We start from the raw sequence: 11,631 nt of genomic DNA on the forward strand, positions 1-11,631 counted from the left end.
GGAACATTTTAAGGACTTTTGGAAGTATCTGTGGCACCTTGGGACCCAGGAGTTGATGGCATTCCAAACTCAAATAGTATTGAAAGTGTTCCTGGAGGTTCCTGGAATATCTGACCTCCTAGAAAAATGCCGATAATTGGATTCTTTTACTAGTCTCCATTATGTGGATGGTACCTAGAGCTAAGGGTTATTTGATGGAACTGTTCACTTGGATATATTTGATAGGAACATCTTGATAATCCCTGCATTAGAAGACATGTTTTTTTGTTGTTGTTGTTGTTGTTGTTTTATCCCTTTTTAGTGAAACTAAAACCATCTCTCTTTCCTTGAAAAATAAACTTTCCAAGAACAATAACATGTTCTGGATAAAAACCTGTGGGAAGGATAAAAGAAAATCAAAAGCATTTAAAAATGATATCAAGGTCATAGTTTTTAAGTTTTATCTGGATTTAAGACCTCCATCACTTTAACGCTGGTGCTTTTAGCACAATTGCACGGATGGAAATCCAACTTTCACTTGGGATTATTGTCAATCAGATCACTGCTGATTGTGTTGAGGGATTTAACATTGCCGATTACATCACACCAATAGTAGTTAAGCCTTAAAATGGCGTCCCTCGTGTATGCTGGAAATGAGTGTAGAGTTCCCCTTGAGTGTCAGCTTTTCCTTGTTAAATATCTGACTGGTGCTCAGTAAATGCCAGGGCTTATAAATATGCAGTTCCATGAAACATGATTTAAACAGCGGACAGGTTTGTGTGCATGCAATAAATCATCAGCATGCAAATGCAGAAACAATGTTGGCGCGTTACTGCCACCTACCAGGAAATACTACACAGTGTGAAACATGATTGACAACAGACAGTGAATACATGAATGTAGAAAGTAGAAAAAATACCACATGTATAATATTGACTATTCATAGTAATTAAAATGTCAGACTTTATGTAGCAGTTTTATTGTTTTATTCTTTTATCATAAAATAGACTAAAAATCATACTATCATACTATCTTACTATAAATACCAGAAACTTCTTTAAACAAGAAAACTTTCAGTGCATTCCTGCTATTGTAAACTTGCTGCAAAAAAAAACTTGCTGCATTCTTCTCAGGTCACCGACGAGCAGTGTTGGGCAAGTTACTTTGAAAAAGTAATTAATTATAGTTACTAGTTACTTCTTCAAAAAAGTAACTGAGTTAGTAACTGAGTTACAAGATTCTAAAAGTAATTAATTACTTGAAAAGTAACTATTGCGTTACTTAAAAAAAAATGTTTAACCCTCTGGGGTCCAGGGTATAAGTGGCCACTTTTAACAACTTTTGATTTTTACCTCCACATTTCACCTTTAAAAACTATTTACTTTGCCTTGTTTTCATTTTGACATACTGTATTAACACAATTGATCTAAAATCAGACAAAAAACATAAAATCTGAGTAGAAATAGTTATATTTTTTACTGTAACAACACAAACATGTTAATTGAATCATATTTCATAACTTTAAATACAAATATAAATTGTCAATTTTAAAATCCTATGCACAAGTTTTGCAAACAACAAAGTTATTAGCAGCCATTTACCTTTTACCCTTTTTTTATAACCATTTCAAACTATTTACATAACAATCAGGTGTTCTAGATTCAGTAAGATGCCACAAAAATTATTTGTGCCACTCCAAAATAATCATTTCTGTCCACTATAAAGGATAAAGGAGAACATCACAGCCTGATACCTGCAGGTCTGACAGCAGCAGGTGTATCACTCCTCCTGTTTTCATTCAGCAGTCGTCTCATTGTTCTGACACACAACACAAAACTATCCACAACACTACACACTAACTACACAAGACAACACATTAACTACACACTACATGCTAAACGTCGCAAATCTCTCACATCTCAAAACTCGCTCTCTCTCTTTTTCTGCTGTCTCTCTCTCTCTCTCTCTCTCTCTCTCGCTGTCACTCCTAAAACTTCCCCCTCTTCCTAAACAACAAAATGTCATGTTGCCATATCATTTTTTGATTGGTCGACATGGTACATTTTTCCACCAACACGAGAGGGCTGTTCTTTGTTAGCTCCAGGTGTCGTGCCAAAAAGTGATTGCTGCCCGCGGGAGCGTGCGCAGCTGCTAAATGCTGTAGCGCCCAGATTACTTACGTAGACAGCTACTTCCGTGCAACTGATATAAGATGCGGTAAGCTGAAGACAGCTTCAGCCGTCTGTTTGTTGAAAAATAGTAACGCGACCGCACCGCATTTTCTTGTTAGTAACGGTAACGGCGTTGTAATGATAGAAATAGTAATTAGTTAGATTACTCGTTACTGAAAAGAGTAACGCCGTTAGTAACGCCGTTACTTGTAACGCCGTTATTCCCATCACTGCCGACGAGTAATCTAGACAAAAGATGTCTAAATGTAGCTAAAAAGTGAAAAGACTTCCTCTCCAACATCTCTAATGAGTCCTCAGCTCACCAGCTGATTTAAAACCCAGGCCCTTCTTAGGGGTTCTGAAGAGGCATTGTTTGCCACAGCATCACCATTCATAATATCTGTCTGTGCAGGTGCTTGGTCATGGTGATCTAATGTCTGATTTATGCTTCAGTAGGAAATCTACATCGTAACTTATGACGCGACCGCAGAATGCTCTTAACCTTAAGCTTATGTAAGCTGCCATGCACTTCCCAAAAAATATAACTAATCACTGGGTTGATGCAGCTTGAGTGACTCTCATTGGTTTGAAAGGCTATGCGATAGGGATTTGGTTTTTGGCTACATCGTAAGTTAAGACGTAGATTTCCCGCTGAAGTCTAAATCAGGCATTAGGCACTGACAGACAAATGGACTTCAAATAGGGCGTACGAACCTTTAGTGGAGCTTGGAGGTGGTCCGGAGAGTCATTGGTCCATCTTTTGTTGGTAAGGGCCACATGAGACAAGGTGTGAATTAATGGGTCATTAGGGTCAATTCTCTCTTTGCCTTCAACTTTCACTGTTCAACCAAATTGTAGAGATAAGGTGACGTCTTTTTATAGGTCTGCTCAGAAAGCAATATGCATGGACATCTAGTGCTTTGTGGGTTCTGTTTTCAGCTGGCAAATATATTTTTTGTAAAATATATCATGAAAGTTGAGTTCATGTGTTTTTTGGGGATGCATCTATGCAATATACTCTCAACCGAAGCTGCATGAACCTGTAAAAAGAAGAGTTTCGTGTGGATTTTAAAAGACACTTTTTCAGTAGGTGGGTGACCCTTCAAGTTCAGAACATTAATGAAAGCAGAATTACATCATCACAAAAAGTATCTGTATGTTAACAGACCGTCAGATATCGTAGTTAAATTCGCTTCTTTAAAATTATATCAACATTTTGGAGCATGATTTGGTTTAAATTGTTTTGTATGACCATAAAAACTGTTATCATCTTTACTAGAAATTCACTAACAATAATGGGAATTCCATTTCTCTTCACTTCTTTATCATTGACAGGAACAAAAACAAAGTGTTAAAGCCCTCAAAACTGAACTGTATTCACAAAAAAACTGGTTCCTAGAAGAATATTGTTTGTATGCAGTCACCTACAAAAACGTGTCAGAGGCAACAGATTTGTTCAGCCTTGGATGGATTATTTATTACTAGAAATTGTCTACATTTTGCAGTTAATGAAGTTTTTTTTAAGTAGTTGAATTGCTAGAGTGCAGTTTGGTATTACTGCATACATTTTTTAAATTATATTGTAGACCAGTCAGTCTTCTGTAAGAGCTGTCATTTCTGTCTTCAGCTGTAATATGCCATTATTTAGAGACTGAAATGGATCAGACCACTGAGATAATTTAAACACATCTGTGTGTCCATGTTGCATGCTGGTTTGCATGTGCACTGGAATAATGTGTGTGTGTGTGTTTTGTTAGGTTTTGTATGTCAGTTTTGAGTGTCGAACAAGCAGACAGATGGTTGCTGAAGAGAATGGGGGAAATGTATTATTCAGATCGAATGAGACTGAAGTTTAATGGCAGAGTGACACACATGAGATGTGACAGAATGAGTCCAATACCACACACATGCACAGACACAAACACAGAGTGCAGGTGTATCGTCTCTTTATTGCTGAAACATGTTGGAGTTGTTTGACACAGTTGTGAAGATCACATCGAGCTGTCAGCCAAACTTTCATGAGGTGATCGACACCAGCTGAGGATCATTTGGCTCGATTTTGCAACATTGAAACACTTCTGTCCAGTACTGATGAAAATATTTGTAATAGATTAAAGCTATGTGCTGAGCCCAAAACTTCAGATTACAAGGTAGAGAATAAATATTGATGCTGGTCCCCTGGTACTCCAGTACAGGTGTCCATCTCAACACTAACATTAAAGTGGTGTGACAGGTGAGATTATATGGTTTTACTGGCTCACAATGAAGCTAATTTAATTAGTTCAAATACTACTGGTTAAATACTGTAGAATACACTGGACCCCCTTTTAGCTCCAAAACAGCTGCACATCCAAAATGAATATCTCATTACATCACATGCCAAGGGTGCTCTATTGGCTTGAGATCTGGTGACTGTGGAGGCCATTTGAGTACAGTGAACTCATTGTCATGTTCAAGAAACCTTTTTGAGATGATTTGAGCTTTGTGACACAGTGTGTTATCCTGCTGGAAGCAGCCATCAGAAGACAAGAACAATGTGGTCATAAAGGGATGGACATGGTCTCAAATAGGTTTTAGTATTTAAATGAGGCACAGTATAATACTAACATGATCAGAGGGTGTCAAAAAAATATCCTTTACACCACTACACCACCAACAGCCTGAAGTACTGATACAAGGCAGGACTGAGCCATGCTTTCACGTTGTTTACTCCAACTTCTGACCCTATCATCTCAGTGTCGAAGAAAAAATCAAGACTCATCAGACCACACAAGCTTTCTCCTATGTTGTCCAATTTTAGTGGGCCCATGTAAACGTGGCACTAAATGTGGTCTTCTGCTGTATTCAGAGATGCTCTTCTGCATACTTTGGTTGTAACAAGTTAGTTAGTTAGTAGTTAGTTGTTGATTTACTGTTGTTCATCTCAGCTTGAAGCCATCTGACCATTCTCTAACCTGTGACATCAACAAGGCATTTCGCCCAGAGAACTCTCTTTTTCAGACCATTCTGTAAACTCTTGCAAGGAAAATCTAGTAAAAAATTAATAACTAAATGAGAATAAATAACTAAAGGAGATTTGCCCAGCTGCGTTAGCACCTCTCTTGGCCAATCCAAGAATACAGATGAAAACATTAGTTTGTGAGAGTTTTTGTCAATGGACCTTACTTGACTTTATTACAGCAAACTGGCAAAAATAGAGGCTAAAAAGAGGCTTGATGTCATGTACCAGGAAAACGTTATTCCTACCTGAAAGTATCGTTCTTCCACCATCTTCATCATTCTTTTAAACAACTTCTAACTCTCTGAGCAAATATAATGAGGCTATTTTTACAACAGATTTTTAAACTTTATTTAATGACAGCAGAAGCTAAAGGCAATATTTAGTAAAACTGAACAGTAAGACATGCAGTAATGCATTCAATTAAATGAATCTTATTCCACTGTGTTCACCACCTCTGCTGCTGTGCCATGTACACAACCTCTGCTTCCTGTGCCAAACAATCCAAATGAATTATGCATGTTCTCCAAGTGCACAAAGTCGACCAGTCAAACCTACACTAATTGTTGTCTCTATTACACTGCTATTAGTTAAATATCAGTTGATTTTCCAGCTAGGGTTTGGTGTCGTTTACTCCCTAAACAGTCTTTGGATGTCTGCCAATTAAGAAGCTCAGCCTGGTTAAAATGATTTGTCCACGTTGGTGCAGTTCCTCACTTCTCGCAATGCCTCAGTGAAGCATAATGAATAATTATGATTCTCCATCTGAAGTGTGCTTCGTTTGAAGGGAGAATGTTTAAGGATGAAATCCTGCGAAATGAATAATTCATTCACTCGTCATCCCGCAGCTTTGCACTGTATTTCTATGTCAGCCGTGAGCAGTATAGCCTACAAAAGAGGTCAAAAGTTAGTCCAGGGTGGAGCGTCGCAGCATATGGTAAACCTGCTGCAGGAGATGAAGGTTAAACAAATGCTCACATGGTGTGTAATTTAGACAAAAGGCCTTCTAGTGATTTTTCTTTCTAATCTGGGGGAAGGGGATTAGATTAAATCTGTTGCATGGCGACTGTGACATCACCGCTGGCCCGTTTCACAATGTATAATCACAAAGAGCTGCAGGAACTGCAGCTGAGACCTTTGAGCTGCCAAACCAGAACCAGGGCTCGGACGTTTGTAGACCAGGATTCACATTCACCACTAAAAACGCATAAATGCTTCTCTCAAGGCCTTAGAAAAGAGGGCGAGGGGAGGGGGTTCCTAATGGAGTTTGTTTCCATTAGGGCTGCCCACTGAGACTCAGTCCTCTGTTTTCAGTGCCCTGACCTTCATGAAATGCACTGTGGACCACATGACATAAAAATGAACTATTGTACTCACAGTGCCAACATGAAGTGATACAAGCAGAGGTAGACCGCACACACACAACACCCTGGCATGGACAACTAGTGCTTGTATTTTTAATCCTCACCTGAAAATTTTCACCCTCTTCTTTTCCCTCTGTGAGCAAAATTAAGCCAGCATGGAAAACTGCAGTTCCACTAATGTCCCCAAACTAAGTCGATCCTTATTCCCATATTAAATGTCCAGTATTGTAGCAGAAATAAAAAGGTTTACAGCCTGTTTTCCAATAACTCAGTTAGGAAGGCTTAAAGTACTTTGACAGATGGATGCTGACAGAGGGAGCTGACTAACAGGGCTGCTGCCTTTGTAAACATTTTTAATAGAATCACCAGGTAAATATCATGGCTTGTTGTTTTTACAGCAGTTAAAAAATCAATTTAAAAAACAACCAAAAACAAAGCAGTTCAATTAATTATTATACAGCTCAATAACAAAGTGAAATCTAATGTGAAATCGAAAATAATCCCACTAAAGTTAAATAAGTATACATTCAAATGCTTACATAAGAAGGTTAAATTTCAACATAAAACATATGGGGTTCACCACTCACACTGACTCAAGGTCTTACACAGCAGAAACACTTTTCATTACAAACAACATAGTGAAGTTAATGAAATATAAACTGCTTGACTAAGCTAAGAAATATAGTTTGGGTTATATATAATGGCTTCAGCTTTTTTTGTTGTTGCCATGGTAACTATTCACTGCCAAAGAGTGTGGAAAACAAAAATACTATGTCCTGCAGTGATTACAGTTTATGGATGTAGCTGGTAATAAAAACTCACAATACATACGCCAGCTCAGTCAGGCTGCTGAATGGTGGAATTTGTTTCTTAAAGGCCTTTTTTTAGGTGTAGGTAGGTGCTTAGATGTTGAAAAAAAAGCTAACTAAAAGTTCTCACTCATCACACTTCATTAGAGTAGAAAATAGAAAAGGAAAAGAAAAAAGCGACATGATGGCTGCAAACATCCAAACTATGGATATTCATGTGAAGTCCTACATCCAAAACTGGGAGATCTCAGTTTCAAAGGAACTTCAGGAGTGCAAGGTTAAGCTGCTTCAGCCATGTTAGCATCTGAAACAGAAAATTCATACCCTGAATGGAGTCCTTGATTTCCTACATGGTAAAAATACAAGTTGTAATGACGAGTCAAGGAAAATGGGGGATGAAATAATTTCCCTCAAAATGATGCTAAAAGAGGAAAAAAGCAAAAAAAAGCAAGCGCTCGTAAAAACCTCAAAGCCCACTAAAACATCATCCGAGATTTAAAGCGTCAACTTCAAAATTGTTGCAAGCATGTTCTGGAGGCTGAAGAGTATGACGAGGAGTTGTGCTGGGAGAACTTTTGGCTACAACATCAGGTGAAGGAAATGCAGGAAAATGCCACCTGCAGAGTGAGTCCGGAGGTTGCTCGAAACAAGGCCTGCACTTTCCAGCTGAAAGAGACTCTAAAGTTGTGCTGCATTCAGGATCGTTCCCATCAATCAGAAGACCTGCCACAGATGGAGAAACCCACAGAGGAGCAGAAAAAGCCCACCTCCAGCCTTCTGCCCACTGAACTTCCAAATGAGGCTTCAAATCCAGAAGATAACATCTAGGTTACAAGCATGGATGTAACCTATGAGCAAAATAATGAAGTTTCAGAGAATGAGAAAGAGAAAATCCAGGAAGGACAGACATCTTTCACCAGAAAGTAGAAACTCTTTTTGTCCTGAGAATTTGACCTATACCAGAAATAAATATATGAAAGCAATTTTCACTGGCAAAATATTTGTTTCCTATTGATTGAAAAGCACTTTTGATGTTATAATTTAGTTTAGTTTAAAATCATCACCAACAAATATCTATCAGAAAATAAGTTATTGTCCTCTGCCCTTTGCATCCAGCAGCACTGTGAGCAATGTCAGAGTCAGGCCTTAAACTTCCTGTCTCCCTGCTCTCTTGTTTTTCCCCCTAACACTCAAGCAGTCATGGCAGATGGCCGCCCCTCCCTCAGTCTGGCTCTGTGGGAGATCTCTTCCTGTTACAAAGGAGTTTTTCCTTCCCACTGTCACCAAGTGCTTGCTCTTAGGGGATCATGTTGGGGTTTTCTTTCTAATATTGCTTTGTATTTATGATACAATGCAATGAAATGGCATTTTGTTTACAAATAAAAATTAATTGGATTGAAAAATATTACAATGAGAAACAAATGTGTCATGATCCGGGTGAGTGCTGGGTTTTTCCAGAGTCGCGGGCTCCACCTATGTGCGGAGTCGCTACAGTCCAGTGTAATTCCACACCTGTGAGTAATTGAGCTGCCAGTGTTTAAGATCAGCGCTCACCACTACTCTATGTCAAGTCTTCAGCTAACCTCAGTTAGTGCTGGCCGTTATTGATTGATTGATTGATCATACTTTATTCATCCCGAGGGAAATTGAGTTAAGGCTGCCAGCCATGCCAGCGCCATCTTACCCTTCCAACCATACATACATTACACAAACATCACATGGGGAAGACAGGTCAGAGGGGTATAACATGGAAAATGCACCACATGAGGAAGGATAAGGAGAAAAAAATAACTCCCCCCAGACTGAGCTCCAACAGGGAGATCAGTTTGAGAACAGAAAAAAACACCTCTGCACATAGCACATGAAAAAACTCTTAATACACCAAAGAAACACATGACAAGCAACAGGGATGGGTAAAGGGTGAGAGACAGCCAATGTAGACACTACATCAGGGCCTGCAGCCAATGCGCTGGTCTCCTTGATCCACCATCAGCATCGGAAGGGAATAAGTGTCGAAGGCGTTTGGAGGGGGAGGGGGGATGAGTGTATGTCTGCATGTGTATATATGTCTGTGTGCGTGTGTGTGTCCAGAGTTCAGCTGAGACAGTGTCCTGCCAGGCTAAGTAAACAGTCTTCCAGCCAACCCAGGTGTCCTTGCATAGAATGGGAAGAACAGTCTAAACACAGTCGTTATCAGGGTGTCGTTGTTCAGCTCTAGCCTAGAGACCGCAGCTGGCGCCAAAGGGGTATCCGCATGAAGTGATGGTGGTTTTTACTTTAGTGCGAACAACTCATATGAATTTCAAAGCTGCTGTAGCAGTCCAACACTGGTCTCTCAATCTCCCGTTGGAGAGCCGTGAGCTTCTCCATGATGTTATCAAACTTACGCTCCGTGATGTTGTCATTCTTGTGTTCAAAGAGCCGATTCTGAGAACTCACGACCGCAGTGAGCTTCTCCAAGATGTGATCCAATTTGCGCTCAGAGGTGTTATTCCGAGCGAGCCCCTCCAGATGTTATCCAGTTTGCACTCAGAGGTCTTGTTCTGAGTATTCACGGCAGCCGTGAGCTTCTCCAAGATCTTATCCGTGCTGCACTCAATGAGCCCATTTTGAGAAACTCACGCCTCGTCCCATCGTTTCAATCCCAGCGGGCAGCCTTGTGGGGGTTTGAACAGCCGGTTCCGCTTTCTTAATTCCTCGATAAGCCAGGGCCAAGCCAGCTCCGATCAGCAAGAACCCTGTTATCATGGTTCCGAATAGGTAGATATCTTCAGCACTCAGGCTCACCCGAGCCCAGACTTCTCGTTGAGAAAAGGGTGTCTATTGCATTCAGGGACCAGTTGATCAAATCCATAATTCCTCTTTTAGGTTTTAGAGAACAGACTGTGAGAGAGTGTTCCAGGGAAAAGTAATACAAAAAACACGAGACTAGACAAGGACACAAGAGGCTAAGCAGGCAAGCTAAGGGAGAGGAGGAGGAGGAGAAAAGTGCGACCGCCTTCGTCAAGAGCAAGAGAGAAATATTCTTTATAGTTAAAGAAGTGATTGTTCACAGTAATATCTTGTACTCACCTTGTGTTTCTCTGCTCGCAGTCATCCGGTCGACCACTAAGCTCATTTTCCGGCAATACTCACCTTGATCTTGACACTGGTTTCTCTCAGCAGCTTTTCCACCGCAGCTCTCACTTACCTGCCTGCCTTCCTGCCACAATCATTGTATACCACGGACCATCTCTGTCTGGAGCCACGCCGTCTCACCCAGACCACAAACCTCCACCTACAAAATGCTCAGAGACTCCTGGTTGTGTTTGTTGATTTGAGGCCTGTTTTAGGTCACAGAATCCCAGTGTCTTTAGTTATTCTACCTAAAGACATAATAATAACTAAAGACATAATAATATGTCTTTAGTTATTCTAACTAAAGACACTGTTTCATGACACTGTTTGTTTTATGCCATTCACTGTTTTCTTCTGTTGTTAGGGTTTCACATACCCCTCATAGCCCATGTTATCTCCTAATTCACGGCTCACAGTCAAGTCGCCTTTATTCTCTGCTTTTGTAAATAAAGTCTTGTAGATCACGCTCACCAGTGCCTCCGTGTGAGATCTGCTTTTGAGTCTATTTGTGTGGTTCGACCTCGGCTGTGACGAAATGTTCTGAAAATATTACAATCAAAATAAAATATTGTGGATCAAACATTAGTTAAAAGTGCTTAATTTTCAGAAATGTGATCCACAACTATTTACACAACATGCAAAATGTGTATAAAAATATATCATATAAATGGACACTTATTAAACATTACAAGGGAATGTTTGGATCTGATACTGTGGTTGAATGACCTTCAGTACAGAACGATGAGATTTAGCTTTCCAATGACAGCTCAAACATGGTTCCTGTTCTCAGCATTTAATTCTGTAAATAGATCAAAACAGACAATTTCTCCTCTTTCAATGTTCTTGAAATTAATTTGAACTAATAGAAACATTTCTAATAGTTTATTATACAACTGAAAATGTCTTGTACTAAATGGGTTTAAGGACGCACAGAAAAAGAACACAAATTAAAAACATCCCGCAATTAAACCGAGGGTACTCAAAACTTAAAACCAGCCTGAACACAGCAGCTTCCTGTGGTGCTGCAAGCACTTCAAGCAGTGTTTCAGTTCAGGTACAGTTGACAGGTTCAGGTTCACAGTGAAACACAATGACTCAGTTGTCCATCTTCAAAAAAAAAAAGGTGGCCAAAGGTAATTTCTCTTTCCTTATTGCTAGTGTCCTTGTCACTACTGGCAGGATCAGATGGTGCC

The sequence above is a fragment of the Oreochromis aureus genome, linkage group 23 (genome assembly GCF_013358895.1).
Source record: "Oreochromis aureus strain Israel breed Guangdong linkage group 23, ZZ_aureus, whole genome shotgun sequence".
NCBI lineage: Eukaryota > Metazoa > Chordata > Actinopteri > Cichliformes > Cichlidae > Oreochromis > Oreochromis aureus.